The following is a 20,625-nucleotide window of genomic DNA, read 5'->3' on the forward strand; positions in this document are numbered from 1 at the left end:
ATTAACAAGCAGGACATGGTGCAACAGCACCCTCCCACCCATGTTCCCCAGCAACTGGTGCACACAGGCTTACTGCCTCAAATACTGGAGATAGCACACAACCATCAGGGCTAGTAGCCATGGGTAGCCTTCGCCTCCAGGAATTTATCCAACCCCCTTTTGAAGCCATTCTAATTGGTGGCCATCACTACATCTTGTGGCAGTGAGCTCCATAATTTAACTCTGCGCTGTGTGAAGAAGTCCTTCCTTTTATTTGCCCTGAATCTTCCACCAATCAGCTTCATGGGATGACCCCATTGGGTTCTAGTATTTTGAGAGAGAGAGAGAGAGAGAGAGAGAGATGTCTCTCTATCCACATTCTCCACACCATGCATCATTTTGTCCACCTCTATCATGTCTCCCCTCAGCCTCCTTTTTTCCAAGCAAAACAATCCCAGCTGATGTCACCTTCCCTCATAGGGGAGATGCTCCAGACCCTTAATCATTTCAGTTGCCCTTTTTTGCACTTTTTCCACCTCTACAATATCCTTTTTCAGGCGTGGTGACCAGAACTGTACACAGTATTCTAAGGCCTTAGCTAGACCTAAGGTTTATCCCGGGATCATCCCGGGGTTGTCCCTGCCTGCTCCCGAGATCCCCTGTGTGTCATTTACATGAACAGGGATGACCCCAGGACGATCCCAGGATAAACCTTAGGTCTAGCTAAGGCCTGAGTGTGACTGCACCATAGATTTGAATAAAGGCAGCATGATACTGGCAGTTTTAGGCCGTTGCTAGACCAGGGTTTAGTCCAGTGCGAGCCCTGGGCGAGCCTCTATGCGTCCAGATGACGCACAGGGGATCCCAGGCTTGGGCAGGGATCAACCCTCCCTTGGCCCGGGGTACCCGGAACCGCTTGTGGCCCAGTATTTCCCGCAGTCTTGGGCTGAGCCCAAGACCACGGGCGTGTAGACTGGTCCACCGCTTTTCCCAGTTACCGCAATTACTCACGAGTAGCCAGGAAAAGCAGTGGAGGAGTCGCAGTGCTCCACAGGAGTGCTGGGTCCATTGGGGCAGGGGGAGAGATCGGGGTTGGGGAGATCACGGGGAAATTGAGATTGCAGGGGGGAAGCGGAGATCGCAGGGGGGAAGTGGAGATCGTGGGGGGAAGCGGAGATCACGGGGGGAAGCGGAGATCGTGGGGGAAGCGGAGATCGCAGGGGGAAGTGGAGATCGCAGTGGGGAAGCGGAGATCGTGGGGGAAGCGGAGATCGTGGGGGAAGCGGAGATCGCGGGGGGAAGTGGAGATCGCGGGGGGAAGCGGAGATTGCAGGGGGAAGCGGAGATCGCAGGGGGGAAGCGGAGATTGCGGGGGGAAGCGGAGATCGTGGGGGGAAGCGGAGATCACGGGGGGAAGCGGAGATCGTGGGGGAAGCGGAGATCGCAGGGAGAAGTGGAGATCGCAGTGGGGAAGCGGAGATCGTGGGGGAAGCGGAGATCGTGGGGGAAGCGGAGATCGTGGGGGAAGCGGAGATCGCGGGGGGAAGTGGAGATCGCGGGGGAAGCGGAGATCGCGGGGGGAAGCGGAGATCGCAGGGGGGAAGCAGAGATCGCAGGGGGGAAGCGGAGATTGCGGGGGGAAGCGGAGATTGCAGGGGGGAAGTGGAGATCGGGGGGAAGTGGAGATCGGGGGGAATCACAGCCAAGGTGGGGAAATCGGGGCGGGGTTGAGCAGGGAACCCTTTTTTTAAAAAAAAAAAACACTTAACTTTGTCGCTGGTGCGCTCCTGCGCACCCGGCCCTTTAAGTAAAAAAAATGGCGGACGTGACAGGGCTTTCCTGTAGCCTGTCGTAACTGATGTGTAGACTGGGGTGACGGCCCGCGCTAGTTGTAGCGCAGGCTCGCCCCTCCTCCCACACGGATCACCAGGTAGGTCTAGGAACAGCCTTAGTCTCAATTCCTTTTCTCATAACGCCAAACATGGGAGTTTGCCTTCTTTACAGCGGCAGCACACTGGGTAGGAATTGGCTATGGCAGACACACCCAAGAGTGACTTTGTACAGCAATTACTGGGAGCTGGAGTGGGGAAGGAGGCAGAGACGATTCCTGCTTAGAGAGCGGTATGGTCAAATGCTTAGAATACGATGATTTTCAGTGGGAGTCAGTCCCCACTGTTATGCTGCAAGTTTCCAAGAGCAGAATAACCAAGTGCTGTAAAATACAATGCCTGTACTGTGTTATAACACATGATTCTTCTGCACATGGCAGCCAAAAAGTGTGAACTGATTTCTGCTGGAAAGTGTTGTGTTTCAAATAGTCTTGGATGACATTTAAAAGAGAAGAAGAAGAAGAAGAAGAAGAAGAAGAAGAAGAAGAAGAAGAAGAAGAGGAGGAGGAGGAGGAGGAGGAGGAGGAGGAGGAGGAGGAGGAGGAGGAGGAGGAGGAGGAGGAGGAGGAGGAGGAGGAGGAGAAGAGGAGGAGGAGGAGGAGGAGGAGGAGGAGGAGGAGGAGGAGGAGGAGAAGAAGAAGAAGAAGAAGAAGAAGAAGAAGAAGAAGAAGAAGAAGAAGAAGAAGAAGAAGAAGAAGAAGAAAGCCCCCGTTAGGATCTCTGATGGCTCCTTCACACATGCAAATCAACACAGGGTGCACCATGTCAACCAGTCCTAAGTGAAACCAGTTTAGCAGTGATGTAGTCGTAAATTTTGACATGCAAGTGGTCATCACAACTGTCTTCAAAACCATGCCCCGAACAAGAGTCCAAAAATTCAGGCAGCTGTGTTGGTCGACATCAACCAACCAGTTCTAGAAGTTTTCATTTATTTATTTTTAAAGCTAATGGCCCTTAATTGCTCATTCAAGATGATGATCTCAGTCATCGCTGGGCAGTGTTGCTAGGAGCACTTCCTCTTTTTCCTACAGGGTGGCCAAGTGCCCTTCTTAACAGCAGACAGTCCTCTCCTTGAACACATCCTCGCTTTGAAGGTCTGTCTCATCGAAGTCCAGTTTATAGGTAAATGAGAAGGTAAAGTAGCAGAGGTCTGTAAATTGCCCATCCACGGTTAGCATCTGGACACCAGGCTGAGCAGGAGGGCACTGTGGGCACTTGGAATATAAGATGCTGTCTTATACTGAGTCAGACCATTGGTCCATCTGACCCAGTACCGTCGACACTGACTGGCAGCAAGGCGTCTCCAGGGCAGGGTCTTTCTTTCTTTCTTTCTTTCTTTCTTTCTTTCTTTCTTTCTTTCATCCTTCCTTCCTTCCTTCCTTCCTTCCTTCTTTCCTTTTTTTGATGTTGTGTAAGTAGGTGCCCCCGTTTCTCTAACATACATGTAACACTCCCCTTATTTAATTAGGCAGCTTCTGCTCCATATCATGCATTTTACAAGGCAACACTTGTTATCTGCACATTCTTAAGACTTCATTCAGTACTTAAGCAACCTTAAATACCATGTCTGGGGGAATGAGAGTGGGGAGCTTTAATAAATCAAAGGCTAGGTTTTAATTGCACCGAAATCCAGTCATTTCTGTATTATAATCCCCATTGCTAGTTCTCTTTGAGGCTTTACACACACACACACACACACACACACACACAGAGAGAGAGAGAGAGAGAGAGAGAGAGAGAGAGAGAGAGAGAGAGAGAGCATCAGACAAAGCTGACACCAGAACTTACATTTGTCAGAATAAAAGGTAAATCTACTACACTCCTTCCCAAGTTAGCATCCTGAGATTACAAAACCAGTTTCTTGGGGCTCCCTATGGGGTATTCTGTTTCCTGCTCAGCGTTTGAGGCCTTTAGAACGTTTCTCAAGAGGACCCTGCGTGATAAGACAAGTTTTGCTTCAGTTTCTATTACTTGGATGATTTTTTGTTGTCGTCACTGTTTGCCAACTGGCCAGGCTGGCTGGCTCTTTTCAACGCCAGTTCTTGACACGCAGTTCCGCTAAATTGGCTTCCCACTGAGGGGTCCCACTGGTTGGGGAAACAACTGAGAACCTCTCCACTTGCCTTACCTCCTTAAGTATTGTGATTGACACTGCCGCACAGATTTGTAGGCGTTTTGAGAAGAAAATCCTTGCGGTCAGGTCTTTGGATAGGAAGCTGACTTCATGCTATCACAGAGGGTGCCACCTAATGGACAGGACAGGCCATTTGTCCATCAAGCCTGGTGTCATGTCTAACCCTACTGCCCCTGTTTTGGGAGAAGGTGTTTCAGGTAATCAATCAGAATCAGATCCAGAACTAGAAGATGCAGCGCCAGACACCAGCCAGCCTGTACCAGTGGGGGAGGAAGCTCTCACGGGCGATTCCCCAGCTGGGAGTCAGCCCTCTCCAAAGCTTATCTCCTCAAGGCCAAATCCTACACACTTGGTGGGAAGTGAGCCTTCTTCCGGAGGTGAGCATCCCGACAAACTAGGGTCCGCCAGAAACTCAAACGCATGACGCGGAAGGAAGGTGTGAGAAAGTCAGTTCAATTACGCCAGAACCTGCCTCCGCACCAGGTGCTCTGAAGTTACGGGCGTTTGGGAAGTAGCTTCTTATTCTTCTTGAATGGACAATTGTCTTGCTTAGTTTGCATAGTTTTGCCTAGGGGGACATTTCCAAGAAGTTAGACTCTCTTCAGGTAGAAGAGACGTTTGTTGTTTAGATAAAGCTTTGTGGATTACTTAGCAAGCCTCGTCATTTGCCTCCCATCGAAAGCAGGAGTTTCCTGAGAAACATGACACCCAGTACTGCCTGCCCGGACTGGTAGCAGCTCTCCAGAGTGAGGTCTTTCCCAGCACCTGCTATCTGATCCTTATTTTAAAAAACTGGAGAGACCTGAGTTTGAACCTTGGACCTTCTGCTCTGCCTCTTCCAGTGGAGCAACGGCCTTCCACCAACTGGTGCCCACCAGAAGGTTTTGGACAAGTTATCCATTGGTCAAGTTGGCTGGGTTTGGTGGGAATTATAATCCAAAACATCTAGAAGGCTGTCGTTCGGTGAAAGCTGGAGTCATGCACCTCCCAGTTCTCAATGCCTTGCAAAGCTTGCTCTCGCTCTCTGTAGCAACAGAGGGGGAACCTTCCATATTAGGCCTCCTTCAACCAGTTTTTGCTGACACCTGCAGCAACTCTTTTGCTGACACAGGCTCCCACAGGAGACGCTTGAGGCAATCTTCTCTCATTAATACACATTTACAGCTTGTACAGAATAAGGCAGCTGGAAACTATAAGAAGATCTATTTCTTATGAAGTGCTGTAGGGTAGGAAAATGTGGAAATTCTTGCTCCTATTTATTTATTTAGGAAATAGCATCCTGCTTTCCAGGCAAGGAAACATTCTTTCCATCTCTGACATCTAAGGCAAGAAACTAGCAATACGTCACATCATCTCAAACTATAAATCGGAAGATAAATGCAACAACCAATTAAAAACGGAAAGGAATATGAAAACAAAGAAGGAAGGCGGAAGGATAGCAACCAGCAGGCCAAATGCCTGCCAGAGCAGCAAAATTCAGCAGGCCAATGGTGAGGATATCAGCCACTAAGAGGTCTTCTCCTATCTCCCCACCAAGTGCACTTTAGATGCTGGCAGAACATGAAGGAAACCTTCTTCCACAGATCTTAACAGTCTTCCAAAACACATTTTCCAAGTGGGGCTACAGTTGTGCCCAGGCTGCTGAGTGGATGTTGTGTGTTCTTATGAGAAGGTGAGAGTACACTTCTATTTGACATGAACTGAGTCAGACATTCCCCCACTGTGGGTCCCTAGATCTTGCTGGAATACAATCATCCCTGACCATCAGCCTGGACAAACACTTCCAACGATGGGACCAGATGCACAAGATCTGCATGATCTAAGAATAGGTACAAGCATTCAAAAGGATTGCAGCAACACGAAAGGATGATCGACACCTGTGTTTCAGCCAGGAAGGAAGGAAGATAAGGAAGGGTTATTAAGCCAAGATAGGAGCCCACAGCTAGTATACAGAAGGTCGCAGGTTCTAACTCTGGCATCTACAGACTGGACTGGAAAAGACTCCTGCTGCCAGTTCAGTATGGACAATACTGAGCTAGGAGGACCAAGTGTCTGAAGGTACAAGCAACATCCCAGAGGGCAGGACACGGAATAATGGGATCAAGTGACAGGAAGCCAGATTCTGGCTGGACATCAGGAAAAACTTCCTGACTGTTAGAGTAGTATGACAATGGAACCAATGACCTAGGGAGGTAGTGGGCTATCCCACACTAGAGCCCTTCAAGAGGCAGATGGACAGCCATCTGTCAGGGATGCTCAAAGGTGGATTCCTGCATTGAGCAGGGGGTTGGACTCGATGGCCTTAGAGGCCCCTTCCATCTCTACTGTTCTATGATTCTATGAACATCCAAACACTTTCTATCACATTTGTGGTATACTATAGCATCTCCTGTACTGTTTTAAACACCAAGGAAATTGCTTGAACTTTGCATTGTGGTAGAAAAACATATTTAGTGTAATTTAATTAATTTACAACATTTATATAATCTTTCACAACTAAACCGATCCTGGAGTGGTGATTAATTGACCTAGAGTTATCCCTCTAGCATTTCGAAACAAGCCTCCCTGTCACATGATGTAATGGCTCATGCACTACATAACACAACAACAACGTGTTGTTGTTGTGCAGTCGGGCAAGGTGCATCCAATCCTTGCACAGATATGTAGCTTCTAAAGACCCCGAGAAGAGGGTTGAATCCTTAAAAGTGACAACGCCAGAAAGTCACACTAGCGAAACAAAAACAACACTTCCAAAAAAAAGTCGAAACTGAGGATATGACAGGGGCCAGAAAACTGGGAAAGCTGAACAGATATAACCATGCTGAGGCGATAGTTACAAGAAGCAAACTCATCATACACCATTTCTTCCTCCTTCGAAAAGCAAGTGATCAGAGCACCATTAAGTAAACAGGGGGAAAATCCTTCCTGGACCCTGCAGGCAATTATCTCGTACCCTGAAGCATGAGATTTTTTATTATTATTATTGCTCATCAGCTGTCTTATGCCAAGCCCCCAAAAAATCTAATTAAAAACGAGGGATTTGAAAATCTACCTAAAACCTATTCCGCTACTATTTGAGGACAGGGTGGGGTTAGTGAGGATTTGAGTGTATTTAAAGGGAATAGCAGAATTGGGAAAGAGCAAATTGAGTAAAGAGCATTTCCTCGGGTCTGCTATACTTAGAGGTTTACTTCCCTGCAGAACAGGTGTACAGTCGTATTTCTCAAACAACAGCACTATTAATTGCCAAAGGGTCAGACATAACCCTATCATCACACCTTGGGTCGATCCACGGTCCTAGACTTTACATGATGGGAAGGCAACATCACTCAGCAACTGAGCCCATGCACTGCATGCAGAAAGCCCTAGATTCAAGTCCTGGCAGACAGCAAAGAGTACAATCCTCTTCTCAGGGTCTCTAGAAGCTAAATATCTGGCAATGGGGAAGACCTCTCCCCAAAACCCTAGATAACAGGGCTGCCTGCTGGTTTGAGGGAGGTCCTGGGCAAGGTGTCCTCTGGTGGGCTCACCCTTCCATCAGTGAGTCATGGTGTGCTTATCTGGCAGTAAACTGGAAAAAATTGGGGGGAAACCATTTTTTCCCATTTTTTTCCAAAGCCTCTTTTGGTTTTTTCCCAAACAATTAAAAAAAATGAAGAAAAAATGGATTATGGGATGTTTTATTTTAGCAGGATGAATAAAATGTTTAAGACAAGGTGTTCAGATATTTACTACCCCAAATGATTTCTAAAAACTGTACAGTATCAGATTATTACAATGTCTGTGCACCGAGGACAAGCAAGTCCTAGGTTGCAAACTGAGACTACAACTCTCAAATGCAAGAGCAAGATGCATTTCTGCCCCTAGGGGGCAGCACTGCCATTGAAGCAGAGACTGAAACTGATAGTGATAGCTATAGGTCAGAAAATGAGTGATTAAATTTCAGGCATATTCATTGAATCTTGGTTCCCCCTTTTTTCTCAGTTCTTTTTATGGGAATGGGGGCTTTATGTCTTGACACTGGAGGACTAGCGGAGACATAAATAATTTTCTTTTTTATTAATGTTGGTGGTTTCTTCAGTTGTTTTTTAAAATTGTTTTTTGCCTGCTCCTTATAAACTGGCAGAACCAAAGAGGTTCCTTACAGTTCAGGTGTTCCTAACAGTTTGGGAGCTTGTAGCTCCATTTGTTACCAAAAGAAGTAAATTAAATTTGTAATAATTGTTTGAATATGCTAGTTTTAATATACCAAATGTAATAATTTTATGCCAAACCAACTTGGACATAATTACATTTTATGTTACTAAAGTAACAAAGTGACTTTCAATCTGTAAAAAGTGCTAATATTGCATTATTTCAATTTTTCCTGAAAATTTCCATTCCCCCCCCCCCCGAAAAAACGGGTTTTTTTCCACGGCTTCAAAATTTCCGGAAATTTTACATCTCTAGCTGGGTCCTCAAGCTCACTGAGCCCTACATGGTTTGGGTCCAGGCTACCTGCGGGATCGCCTTCTCCCATACAATCCGCCCCGCACACTCAGGTCCTCTGGGAAGAATTTCCTTCAGCCAGACAAAACTAGGTTGACAAGTATTACCCAGAAGACCTTCTCTTCTGCTTCTCCCAGACTGTGGAATGGCCTGACGGAGGAGATTCATCAACTTGACAGTCTATTAACATTCAAGAAAGCTATCAAGACTCATCTCTTCCAGCAGGCCTATCCGGGGGAATTTTAGGATGCTTTTAAGATGTTTTAGGATGTTTTAACAATGTCTGTTATGTTCTTAATTCAGTTTTATGTATTTTATATTTACTGTTGTTCTCCACCTCGATCAAAATGGAGAGGCGGGTAATGACAATATGAAAACATTAAACGTTTAAAATACACGGCAATTTTACAAGTCCTTAACATAGATGGAAGACCAAATTACTCTCCAAAGGCCTGCTGGAACAAAAAAGTTTTAGCCTGCTTCTGAAAGCCCATCAAGGAGGGAACCAGTCTAGCTTCCCCGGGAAGAGAGTTCCAGAGCACTGGAGCAGCCACCGAGAAGGCCCTCTCCCATGTGCCCACCAAGCGCGCCTGTGAAGATGGTGGGACTGAAAGAAGGGCTTCTCCAGAAGATCTCAAAGCACGGGCAGGCTCATAAGGGAGAATACGGTCTTTCAGATAACGTGGAAAAGGATTGGAACGGAACCTCTCGTGCAAGCACTGAGTCATTACTGACTCTTGGAGGGACGCCAGCTTTCGCTGGCGTTTTCTTGGCAAGCCTTAGAGCGGGGTGGTTTGCCGTTGCCTTCCCTGGCCGTGATTACCTTTCCCCCAGCTCACTGGGTACTCATTTTACCGACCTCGGGAGGATGGAAGGCTGAGTCGACCCGAGCCGGCTGCCTGAAACCAGCTTCCGCTGGGATCGAACTCAGGCCGTGGGGAGAGTTTCAGCTCCAGAAACTGCTGCTTTACCGCTCTGCGCCACACGAGGCTCAAATAACCTGGACCCAAGCCATATAGGGCTTTATAGGTCATAACCAGCACTTTGAATTGAGCCCGGAAACAGACTGGAAGCCAGTGGAACTGTTCTAACAGGGGAGTTGTATGCATTCCCCAGCCATTGGCAGCACCGGCAAACCATCACTGCACACAGCCACGATGTACAGTCAAAATATTATCCTGTAAGATAAACACAACTGCCAAAGCTGGCATGAAACGCACTCTCGGTGGCACGCGCTTCTTTTTCAGGGCACAAGCACGCCGCTATTTGGCTGTAGAGCCGCATACAAGCATTAGCATAGGAAACCAAATGGAGACACGGAAGACCCCCCCCCTTTCAAGCATCCATGCCGCACACACCCCAGCTATGTGGAATATCACCATAGAAACCAAGCAAGGCTGATGCTGTTCTTCCAGCAACAGCAACGAGAAAATTGTCCAAGGCTAGGGGAATCCAAGCAGCCGTGCCGGGAAGCCTCCAAAGAGATGTGAGAAGTTGGGAAGGCTGATTTTTCAGCGTGACCCTATGAAAAGGAGGACAGGGCTCCTGTATCTGTAGCAGTTGTATTGAAAAGGAAATTTCAGCAGGTCTCATTTGTGTGCATGCAGCACCTGGTGAAATTCCCTCTTCATCACAACAGTTAAAGCTGCCCTCTTTTAAATCTGGTCACTCTAGTATAGCTCCTGCAGCTTTAACTGTTGTGCGGAAGAGGGAATTTCACCAGGTTCTCCATATACACAAATGACACCTGCTGAAATTCCCTTTTCTATGCAACTGTTAAAGATACAGAAGCTCTGTCCTCCTTTTCATATGGTCACCCTAGATTTTTTACTTCCACTCCCTACGAAATCATTCCCTGTGTTTCAGTCTGCAGGCTGTTTCTTTCCATAGCCACCGCTCAGCTTTCTCTATGATGCCGCTTCTCTTGAGGATGCAATCGCTGCGCTGTATACTGCTCTGCATTTCAAGTGTATGTTCTACGTTCCTTCGGGTGACCATATGAAAAGGAGGACAGGGCTCCTATATCTTTAACCCTTGCATAGAAAAGGGGATTTCAGCAGGAGTCATTTGAATGCATGTAGCACCTGGTGAAATTTTGTCTTCATCATAACAGTTAAAGCTGCAGGAATACTGCCCTCTTGACCAGATACAGAAGAGAAGAGGGCACCTGTAGCTTTAACTATTGCGATGAAGAGGGAATTTCGCCAGGTGCTTCAGGCATTCAAATGACACCTGCTGAAAGTCCCTTTTCTCTACAGCTGTTAAAGATACAGGAGCCCTGTCCTCCTTTTCATATGGTCACCCTAATGTTTCTCCATCAGGGACAGCCCCTAATTTCTGTTTCTGCTCCCCAGTTGTTCACTGCTTTTGCCTTTGGGGTAGAGTAACTTGTTCATTTGTGCGTGGGGAGAGGGAAGCTGTTAGCATTCGCCAGCATCTTGTGATTCCTGAAATCAGGGGGTTGGAACTTGTGGCTCTCCAGATGCTGTGTGGTCCAAGGATATTATAGAGTTGGGAAAAGTGCAGAAAAGGGTAACTAAAATGATTAAGGAGCTGGAGCATGCTGGTGGATGGCTTCTTGTTATCCAAACGAGACATCTGAAGTAAAAGGACGGAAACTTTGGGTCAGAAGGCAAAGTAATTTATTTCTTCTTCACAGTCGCTGCACGCTCAGACAAAAGGCATTGCCATACATGGCTGTGGAAACACAGAGGGAAAGGAGGTGCTGACAACTCCTGTGCGGCTTAGAATGTGCTCCCTCGTTTTCTTCAGAAAATGGCCAACGACGGATAGGTGTTTATGCTGAAATGCAATGGCTACACTAAAGAGATCCGAGTCTCAGGTGTCCTTTCTGTAAGCGCGGCATAAAAGGTTGATTCATCCAGCCTCAGTGGGCTTTATTTAATTTGGAGCTTGCCTTTTAATTTCTTTCCTCCCACTTGAAAAGAAAAGAGCCTCCTATCAAGCTGAAAGAGAACGGAACTGATGGGGGCTGACTAGAAACTCTCTGCTTTGATCTCTGCACAGGCCAAGCTAGTTACCTACGAGTGATGCTCGAGATATTTTTATACCGCCTTTTGGAAGCCAACCAAAGCAGTTAGCGAAAAACTCAGGAGACAAAACAATCCCCCTCCAAAAAAAAAACCATTGTAAAACACTAAAAGCAACCCTTACAAATCTTAAGAAGCGTTGAAAGAGCCAAGTTAAAAAGATGCAAAGAGAGTAATGACTAGTCTAGGGTGACCATGTGGAAAGGAGGACCGGGCTCCTGTATCTTTAACAGATGCATAGAAAAGGGAATTTCAGCAGGTGTCCTATGTGTGCATGCAGCACCTGATTCCTGCATTGAGCAGGGGGTTGGACTCGATGGCCTTCTAGGCCCCTTTTAACTCTACTATTCTATGGACTCATCTACACCAGCAGAATATTCCACTATGAAAGCGGTATAGAAAAGGCAGGAGCCACAGTACTGCTTTATAGCGGCACTGAAGTGCACTGCAGGATCTACACTACTGCTTTATAGTGGTACTGAAGTGCACTGACAACTGTTGGGGCCCATGGCACATCTACACCAAGCAGGACTTAACAGTATGGAAGCAGTATAAAAGCAGTATATGGTATGTGTCAGTGGGCCCCAACAGTTGTCACTCAGTGCACTTCAATACTGCTCTAAAGCAGTCGTGTGGCTCCTGCCTTTTATATACCGCTTTCATAGTGGAATATCCTGCTTGGTGTAGATGAGCCCATAGAATAGTAGAGTTGGAAGGGGCCAAGAAGGCCATCGAATTGTTTCTCTGATTTCTCTGATTCTAATTGTTTCTCTGTTTCTATGATTCTAAAGTCCCTCTTCATCACAACAGTTAAAGCTGCAGGAGCCCTGCCCTCTTTTGTATCTGGTCATCTCCTTATTCCCCCACCCCCACCTGCAACTGCCCTCTTGTTAGCATAACCACCTCCATTTTTAAAACAGGAAACTGTAAAGTCTCCATTGCACACCAAGCAAAATGTCATGATGCCCTGCATGAGAATGTCTCCTTGTGTGCATCCTTGTATCCTTCTTATCTAATATAAACAAGAATCCTGGCTCCAGTTTTATTCCAAGTGCTGTTGTGTCAAGGTTAACTTTTGTTACTTACTGTCAGGCCAAAGGTATCGTTCACAGGACTGTTTAGCATAATTAGCTATGTCTCAGTGTTATGTTCTGATTGGTTAATGCTGCTACTGGGCCCTGCCCCTTGAAAGCTCAAATACTGTACCATATTCCCTATGTCTTTTGTCTGATTGCTCCCTTTGAAGAGACCAGGCCTTGATTACTAATCAATAAAGCGCTTTTGAACCCTCTGTCGCTGGAATGGTGGAGTCGTGCTTAAGGGCTGTTTGGATCTCGTCCTTGGGTGAAAAGAACATTGATCTAACACTCTCATAGGGCTCATGTAAACCAAGCAGGATATTGCACTATGAAAGCGGTATATAAAAGGCAGGAGCCACACGACTGCTTTAGAGCAGTATTGAAGTGCACTGAGTGACAACTGTTGGGACTCATTGACACATACCATACACCGCTTTCATCGATGTGCTTGGTGTAGATGTGTCCTTGGCCCCAACAGTTGTCAGTGCACTTCAATACCTCTATAAAGCAGTAGTGTGGCTCCTGCCTTCAATATACCACTTTCATACCGCTTTCGTAGTGAATGAATGAATGAAGCTTTATTGAATAAGTCTTCCGACCATTTCAAAAATCAAAAAACCACTTTCATAGTGCTATATCCTGCTTGGTGTGGCTCCTACCTTTTATATACCACTTTCACATCACTTTCGTGTGTTATATCCTGCTTGGTGTAGATGTGTCCTGGGCCCCAACAGTTGTCAGTGCACTTCAGTACCACTATAAAGCAGTAGTGTGGCTCCTGCCTTCAATATATCACTTTCATACCGCTTTCGTAGTGAATGAATGAATGAAGCTTTATTGAATAAGTCTTCCGACCATTTCAAAAATCAAAAAATCACATCATCATTAAAAACAGACAGGCGTTCATTAAAATTTATGATTTAAAATTATAAATCGTAGTGGAATATCCTGATTGGTGTAGATGAGCCCATAGCCAGGCAAACCGAACACAGAGCAGGGCATCAGTGCCTACAGCGTTGATTAAATAAATGAGTAAAAATAATTTCCTTTATGACTTAATATTCAATAAATGCTAGTTCTAAAAAATATATATCCCTGGGTACACACCCTAATGGAATCTGCTGTGCACACCTATGGAGGAAGGAACTTAATTTTTCACCCCCTTTCACAACCAAACAAAATAATCTCTCTGAAGCTGCTAGTTGGATTTTATTTATTTATTTATTTATTAAACTTCTATCTCACTCTTCTGCCAAAGATGGTGCTAGGCGGGCTCTTCTCTTTCTGTTATCACATGGCGACTGCAGCCAGCGTCAGCAGAGAGAGAAGAGAAATAGGCCCTACCTCTGAAGGACAGAGCGGAACGGATCCCAGACTTGAAAGCCAACTGGCACAAAACCATTTTAGCAGCAACTGTGTCCTGGTGCTACCCATTGGAAGGGGATTTTTCCTGTTCTTTTCAGACTCTGGCAACCTCTGTGGGTTTTTCATGCCAATGTAATCATATTAAGACAAACTGAATTGTCAAAAGCACACCTAATGAGAATGTTATATTTGGTGATAGAATGTTTCACCTTTCATCGCCATCGTAAGCATTCCTGGAAGCTGCACGCGGAAGACACCACGTTAAAGAAGGAAGGAAGGGGACTTAAATAGCATGGTTGGGAACATTTACACTACAATTATAAACTGGTTTGAATCCAAGTGTTGTTTGGTGCAGTTATTGGGCACCTTGAGATGGGGGGGAAATCACGTTTCGTTACCGTCACTCTGCTTCCTGCCTCTCTTCCGCAATAGGGACAATCACAATCACATAGACCACGTGGCCCATTCAGATTGGTGGGACAATGCCCCCTAGTGGGCATTTCATAGCAAAACGTCTCCTGCACATGGCAGGAAAGAGCAACAAATATCGCTATAGCTCAGAAGAGTTGTGTTTTCTGAGGATCATTTATAATGAAAAAAATGGCGGAAGGAGCATCAAATGCACAGGAGGATTGCGGCGTCTTCAAAGTGACCCTACAAACAAATGTGAGTAGCCAGTCACAAGTGTGCTATAAAGCACTTGTCAGAGGAAGCTCATTGGTTATTATTTGTTTAAAAGAGCCCAGATCCTTCAGAGAACTTCAGGGTTCCACAAGACTCTGGAAATGGGACAGTTAGGTCTGGCTAAACAGAAGACGGATGGCTTCTCTGGAGGGGAGGTGTTCCAAGACATACAGATATTCTCCTGCAACACCTTTCCAGCCAGGACTTGCCTCAGAGCCAGGCATTTGAGAAGACCTGCACCGACTGCTTCTGCAGCCAATGTGATTCGCCAGGGGGCCTGTCTGTCCCCCTGTCTCTGAGAACCCTCTCAGAGTGAAACAGAGAGTGGGCGAGCCGCTCTGAGGAGCCCTGCTAGATGCTCTCCTGCTTAGGGTGACCCTATGGAAAGGAGGACAGGGCTCCTGTATCTTTAACAGTTGCATAGTAAAGGGAATTTCAGCAGGTGTCATTTGTATGCGTGCTGCATCTGGTGAAATTCCCTCTTCATCACAACAGTGAAAGCTGCAGGAGCCCTGCCCTCTTTTGCATCTGGTCACAAGGGCAGGGCTCCTGCAGCTTTCACTGTTGTGATGAAGAGGGAATTTCACCAGGGGCTGCATGCCTACAAAGGACACCTGCTGAAATGCCCTTTTTTATGCAACTATGAAAGATACAGGAGCCCTGTCCTCCTTCCCATATGGCCACCCTACTCCTGCTGTGCCATTTGCCACAGCAGGTGAGCAGAACCAGTGGACCTCTCAGGAGCCCCTACCTCACTTCCGCGATGCCGCAGCAGGGAGCCTTCCTCGGGGGGGGGGGGGGCAGAGAGCACAATCTATCATTGCACCGCCTGTGGCGAGGGATTCACCCCACTTCATCGGAGGGCCAGCCCTGACAGCATCTCCTTGTACTGTGGGAAAGAATTACCCCTAAAACACAGAGTGTTGTTGCTGACTAATGGGCTGACTTGGTGTAGGGCAGATTTCCACATTCCAAGGCCTCACACTCTCTCTCTCTCTCACACACACACACACACACACACACAAGCCCCGGACCCAATGCTGCCATTTCTGCCAGCTAAGTCGCTTGGCCCGGCTGATACTGTTTTTCCAGCCTCCTCTTTTAATTGCACTGAAACATGCAAAACCAATGGCTTGATTAATGACCCTGTCCAGTGTTACCAGCACTTTTAAGGACGCGACTGGCAAGGGGAAGCCAGCCTTCCTGTGTGTCATCCTCTGCCCCCCGCCCCCAGGTAGCCTAACGGCAGAGTTTGCAGGCAATGCTCTGCTGTAACATCATAGGTGAAACGCCAATAACTTATTTCTGCTCAAAATTAAAGCATAGGCAGACAACACAGAAGCTGTTAATAGGCACAGGAAACAGCAGGGGAGGGGAGGGAATGGGAAACTGATTTCCCCCCCCCCCTCTCACTGCAGAACTGACTTGTCCTCCTTGGCTTTTGTAGCATAATGACCATTTATTTATCCCCTCTCAGCTGAGAAAGCTGCAGCCTCTTTCAGCCTCTGTTAACAGAACCAACCACAATAACAACCTTCTGACTATTTGCAGACTCTTTTGGGCTATCGGAGCTCAAGGCGTCCTTCTTGTTGCGAGATCGAAGCGGAGGAAGTAGGAAGGGAGAAAGAAAACAAGACACACACACACACACCTGCTCCATCCCACTGGGGTGGTCCAGTAGAACTTGCCTTCCGTAAGCTCGTTGGACAATTGTTGAGGGATATTTATTTGCTTTGCAGGACGAGCACAAATCGGAGTTTGCAGACTCGGATGAAAGCGGGGTGGGTGGGTGTGCCGTCTTCACAGCGCTAGGTTGAACCTGCCTCCCTCTCAAACCCAGAGCAGTCATCTCAACGTTTGCAAATTTATTCACAATTGCGACGGAAAGAACTTGAGGTTTTTAAAAATTCAAACGCTGGGAGAAAGCAAAACTGAGAAATTCATCCATCCTAGAAATGAACATTAACCTGAACAGGAGCCAAATAGTACAAACAAATGCCATAGTTAACTTATGGAACTCACTGCCACAAGATGTCGTGATGGCCACCCATTTGGATGGCTTTAAAAGGGGGTTGGATAAATTCCTGTTGGAGAAGAAGGCCATCCATGGCTACTAGCCCTGATGGTTGTGTGCTACCTCCAGTGATTCAAGGCAGTAAACCTGTGTGCACCAGTTGCTGGGGAACATGGGTGGGAGGGTGCTTGGCACCATGTAAGTGTTAAGATTGTAAGCCTGTGGGCAGGGACTTTTCAAGAAATACTTTTGTAAGCCGCCGTGAGAGCCTTTTTTGGCTGAATGGCGGCATAAAAATCCTTAAATAAATAAAATAAAAATGTCCTGCTTTGTTGGTCCCTGGTCGACAGCTGGTTGGTCCACTGTGAGAACAGAGTGCTGGACTAGAAGGACCCTCTGTCTGATCCTGCCTGTAACTTCTTATGTTCTTACGTTCTTCTTCAAAGTGGAAGTTGATGTTGAACTACCACACATTACAGCATCTTGGTACTCAGATGCCGCTAAAGGAATTTTAAGGTACACCTTCAGAAGTAACATGATCTGCTTGGGGAAAGAAGTCTATTTGCCTCTCTTGCTGCTATTAATCATCAAGCTGGTTTCCCCGAGAGTAAACAAGAAAGTAGCACTGAGCATTTTGCTCTGGAAACCTGAGCAAGCGCTTTCCGGATAGGAAAACAAACCATTTTAGGCTACCAACGATTAGGCTCCAGTTTAACTCAATACAATATTGATCCTGGCAAGACGATGCCAGAACTCTTGATTTATTTTCTAATTAACAAGTTCTAATGTCTTGAGTTTGACAGGCAAAAATGCTGATCATCCTGTTGCAGCAGCCAACACAAATGTTGCAGGATTTAAATTGGGGGGGGGAAGGAGGGGATGCTAGAAAAAGGTCGGTTCTAGAATGGCTTTGGGAATTCCAAGACTGGAAACCGGAGATGCTACTGAGTTCTGTCATCCCTTGCTTTGGGATTGAAAAACTTGTTAATTCATAAAACCTGCCTCTAATGCAAGGCAGAGACTTTGGGCTCATTTACACCAAGCAGGATATTCCACTATGAAAGCGGTATATAAAAGGCAGGAGTCACAGTACTGCTTTATAGCCCCTGAAGAGCTTAAAACACGGGCAGGCTTGTAAGGGATCACACGATCTTTCAGATAACCTAGACCTGAACCGTATAGTGCTTTATAGGTCATAACCAGCACGTTGAATTGTGTCCAGAAACAAACTGGAAGGCAGTGGAACTGTTTTAACAGGGGAGTTGTATGCTCCCTTTAACCAGCCCCAGTCAGCAATCTGACTGCAGCTCTTTGAACCAGCTGAAGTTTCCGAACACTTTTTAAAGGCAGCCCCACGTAGAGCGTGTTACAGTAATCCAACTGGGATGTAACTAAGGCGTGGGTCACCATGGCCAGGCAGCTTTCTACATTCCTATCCACATACGTGAGCAAGGCAGTGCAGGTTCTTCACCATAAGCAGAATGTTCGTGTCTACAAAGAGATAGTAAGATTACTCCTCATTCATCTAATGGTTATCAAGTCAACCGGTCGTAAAACTTCCGGCACGGGGTAGGTGCAAGAAAACAAGTTGCTTTCGTTCACTCTTGGTGGTATAAACTGAAATGGCAGCAGCAAACGTTAACATGCAACCTCTTCCCCGCGGAGGCCTCTGCAGAGAAATGTCACCAAATATATACACAAAGTGTTCCCCCTGCTGCCTGCCTAGTAAGAAGTCCATGTACAAGACAATTTCAATACAACCCAGCTAGAATCACCAGTAGAAGCCAGAAGCCCTGACATTAACAGCCTCGTACTTCAAAAGAATGCTCATGTTTGATGGCAGCAACACGGCGTCTTATTACAGCTGTCTAATCAAACTGCTATTGTGCAATTATAGTCAAAGATCAAAGTGCTTTCAAGCACCGGGCAAGGCGGCGGCAGAAATAAAAAAGTTCCCACATCACGTGGGTAAGGTTGCGTCTTCATTTATGAGCCCACAATTGTGACGGCACTCAGAAGAAAAGGCCCCACGAACTTTGGCTAAATTAGGGTGACAGGGCTCCTCCTACTTTCTTTCTTTCTTTCTTTATTACATTTTTATACCGCCCAATAGCCGAAGCTCTCTGGGCGGTATCTTTAACAGTTGTCTAGAAAAGGGAATTTCAGCAGGTGTCCTTTGTAGGCATGCAGCGCCTGGTGAAATTCCCTCCATCACCACAGTCGAAGCTGCAGGAACCCTGCCCTTTTGGCCAGATACAAAAGCGGGCAGGGCTCCTGCAGCTTTAACTGTTGTGTTGCAGAGGGAATTTCACCAGGTGCTGCATGCCTACAAAGGACACCTGCTGGAATTCCCTTTTCTAGACAACTGTTAAAGATACAGGAGCCCTGACCTCCTTTCCGTATGGTCACCCTAGCTAAATGTCCAATCGCTTATATACCACACAGGAAGAATCAACATGTTTGGTAGGGAGGACAAAATAAATCCGTAAACCACTAGTTCACCTCTTTCTTCGGAAGTGCCCTACCCAAAACAAGGTGCAAAGACATACAACCCTAATATTCAACAGTCAGCCAACTGAAAAGACACTTTTGATTGATTAATTGAGCTTAGACAATTCATGGAGGTTCAATGGCTTCTAGTCATGATGACTACATGCTACCGTAAGAATCAAATGCAATATGCTTCTAAGTTAGGGTGACCCTATGGAAAGAAGGATAGGGCTCCTGTATCTTTAACAGCTGTATAGAGAAGAGGATTTCAGCAGGTGTCATTTGTATGCCTGGTGAAAGTACCTCTTCATCACAACAGTTAAAGCTGCAAGAGCCCTGCCATCTTGACCAGATGCAAAAGGAATTTCATCAGGTGATGCGTACATACAAATGACACCTGCTGAAATTCCCTGCTCTATACAACTTAAATTCCCTGCTCTATACAACTGTCCTTTACATAAGTGTCATTTCTAACCCTACTGCCCCTGTTTTGGGAGAAGATGTTTCAGATCATCAATCAGATTCAGAACGAGAAGACACAGCACCAGACACCAGCCAGCCTGGACCAGTGGGGGAGGAAGCTCTCTTGGGCGATTCCCCAGCTGGGAGTCAGCCCTCTCCAGAGCTTATCTCCTCAAGGCCAAATCCTACACACTTGGTGGGAAGTGAGCCTTCTTCTGGAGGTGAGCGTCCCAACAAGCTAGCTAATGCTAGGGTCCACCGGAAGCTCAAAAGCACAGGGCGGAAGGAAGGTGTGAGAAAGTCAGTTCAATTACGCCAGAACCTGCCTCCGCACCAGGCTCTCTGAAGTTACGGGCATTTGGGAAGTGGCTTCCTATTCTTCTTGAGCGGACAAATGTCTTGCTTAGTTTGCATAGTTTTGCCTAGGGGGACGTCTCAGGTAGAAGAGACGTTTGTTGCTTAATAAAAGCTTTGTGGACTACGCAGCAGGCCTCGTCATTTGCCTCCCATCGAAAGCAGGAGTTTTCTGAGAAACATGACAATAAGGTCACCCTGTCTAAGTGGCAGTTGCTTGGGAACAGCAGGAAGAGGACACTATGGCACTCGTGTCCTGCCTGTGGGCTCCCAGGAGGCATCTGGTTGTCCGCTCTGGAAACAGAACACTAGTCTAGACAGGCCTGAGCCAGCAAAGCTCTTCTTACATTCTTGATCAACTGTACTTTGAAATAAGGCGAAGCAACAGATTTTGGGTGCCATTTAGGTGACCCAGAGGGTACAATCCACCATGACATTCTTTGGCATAAGTCCTATGGAAATGAACGTTACCGATGCAATAAGCAAGTGATAACATTTGGATAATTCAGCTCAACGCCAGCCCTGAGTTAGCTCCCATTTTACACCTCTCAAGAACTGTGAAGGCCTGGATTGGGGGTGGGGTGAATGACATGTTCCCCTTATCCCCCCCCCCTACACACACACCTACCTACACACA

At 46.6% G+C, this 20,625-nt stretch overlaps 1 protein-coding gene across 1 annotated transcript in view; it reads right to left on the bottom strand.

Annotated features, from left to right (window-relative positions):
- CACNA1B (calcium voltage-gated channel subunit alpha1 B) overlaps positions 1-20,625 on the bottom strand; it is a 292,665-nt gene that overhangs the window by 255,335 nt on the left and 16,705 nt on the right. The gene's annotated exons all lie outside the window — the stretch shown is intronic.

The sequence above is a fragment of the Elgaria multicarinata genome, chromosome 19 (assembly GCF_023053635.1).
Source record: "Elgaria multicarinata webbii isolate HBS135686 ecotype San Diego chromosome 19, rElgMul1.1.pri, whole genome shotgun sequence".
Taxonomy (NCBI): domain Eukaryota; kingdom Metazoa; phylum Chordata; class Lepidosauria; order Squamata; family Anguidae; genus Elgaria; species Elgaria multicarinata.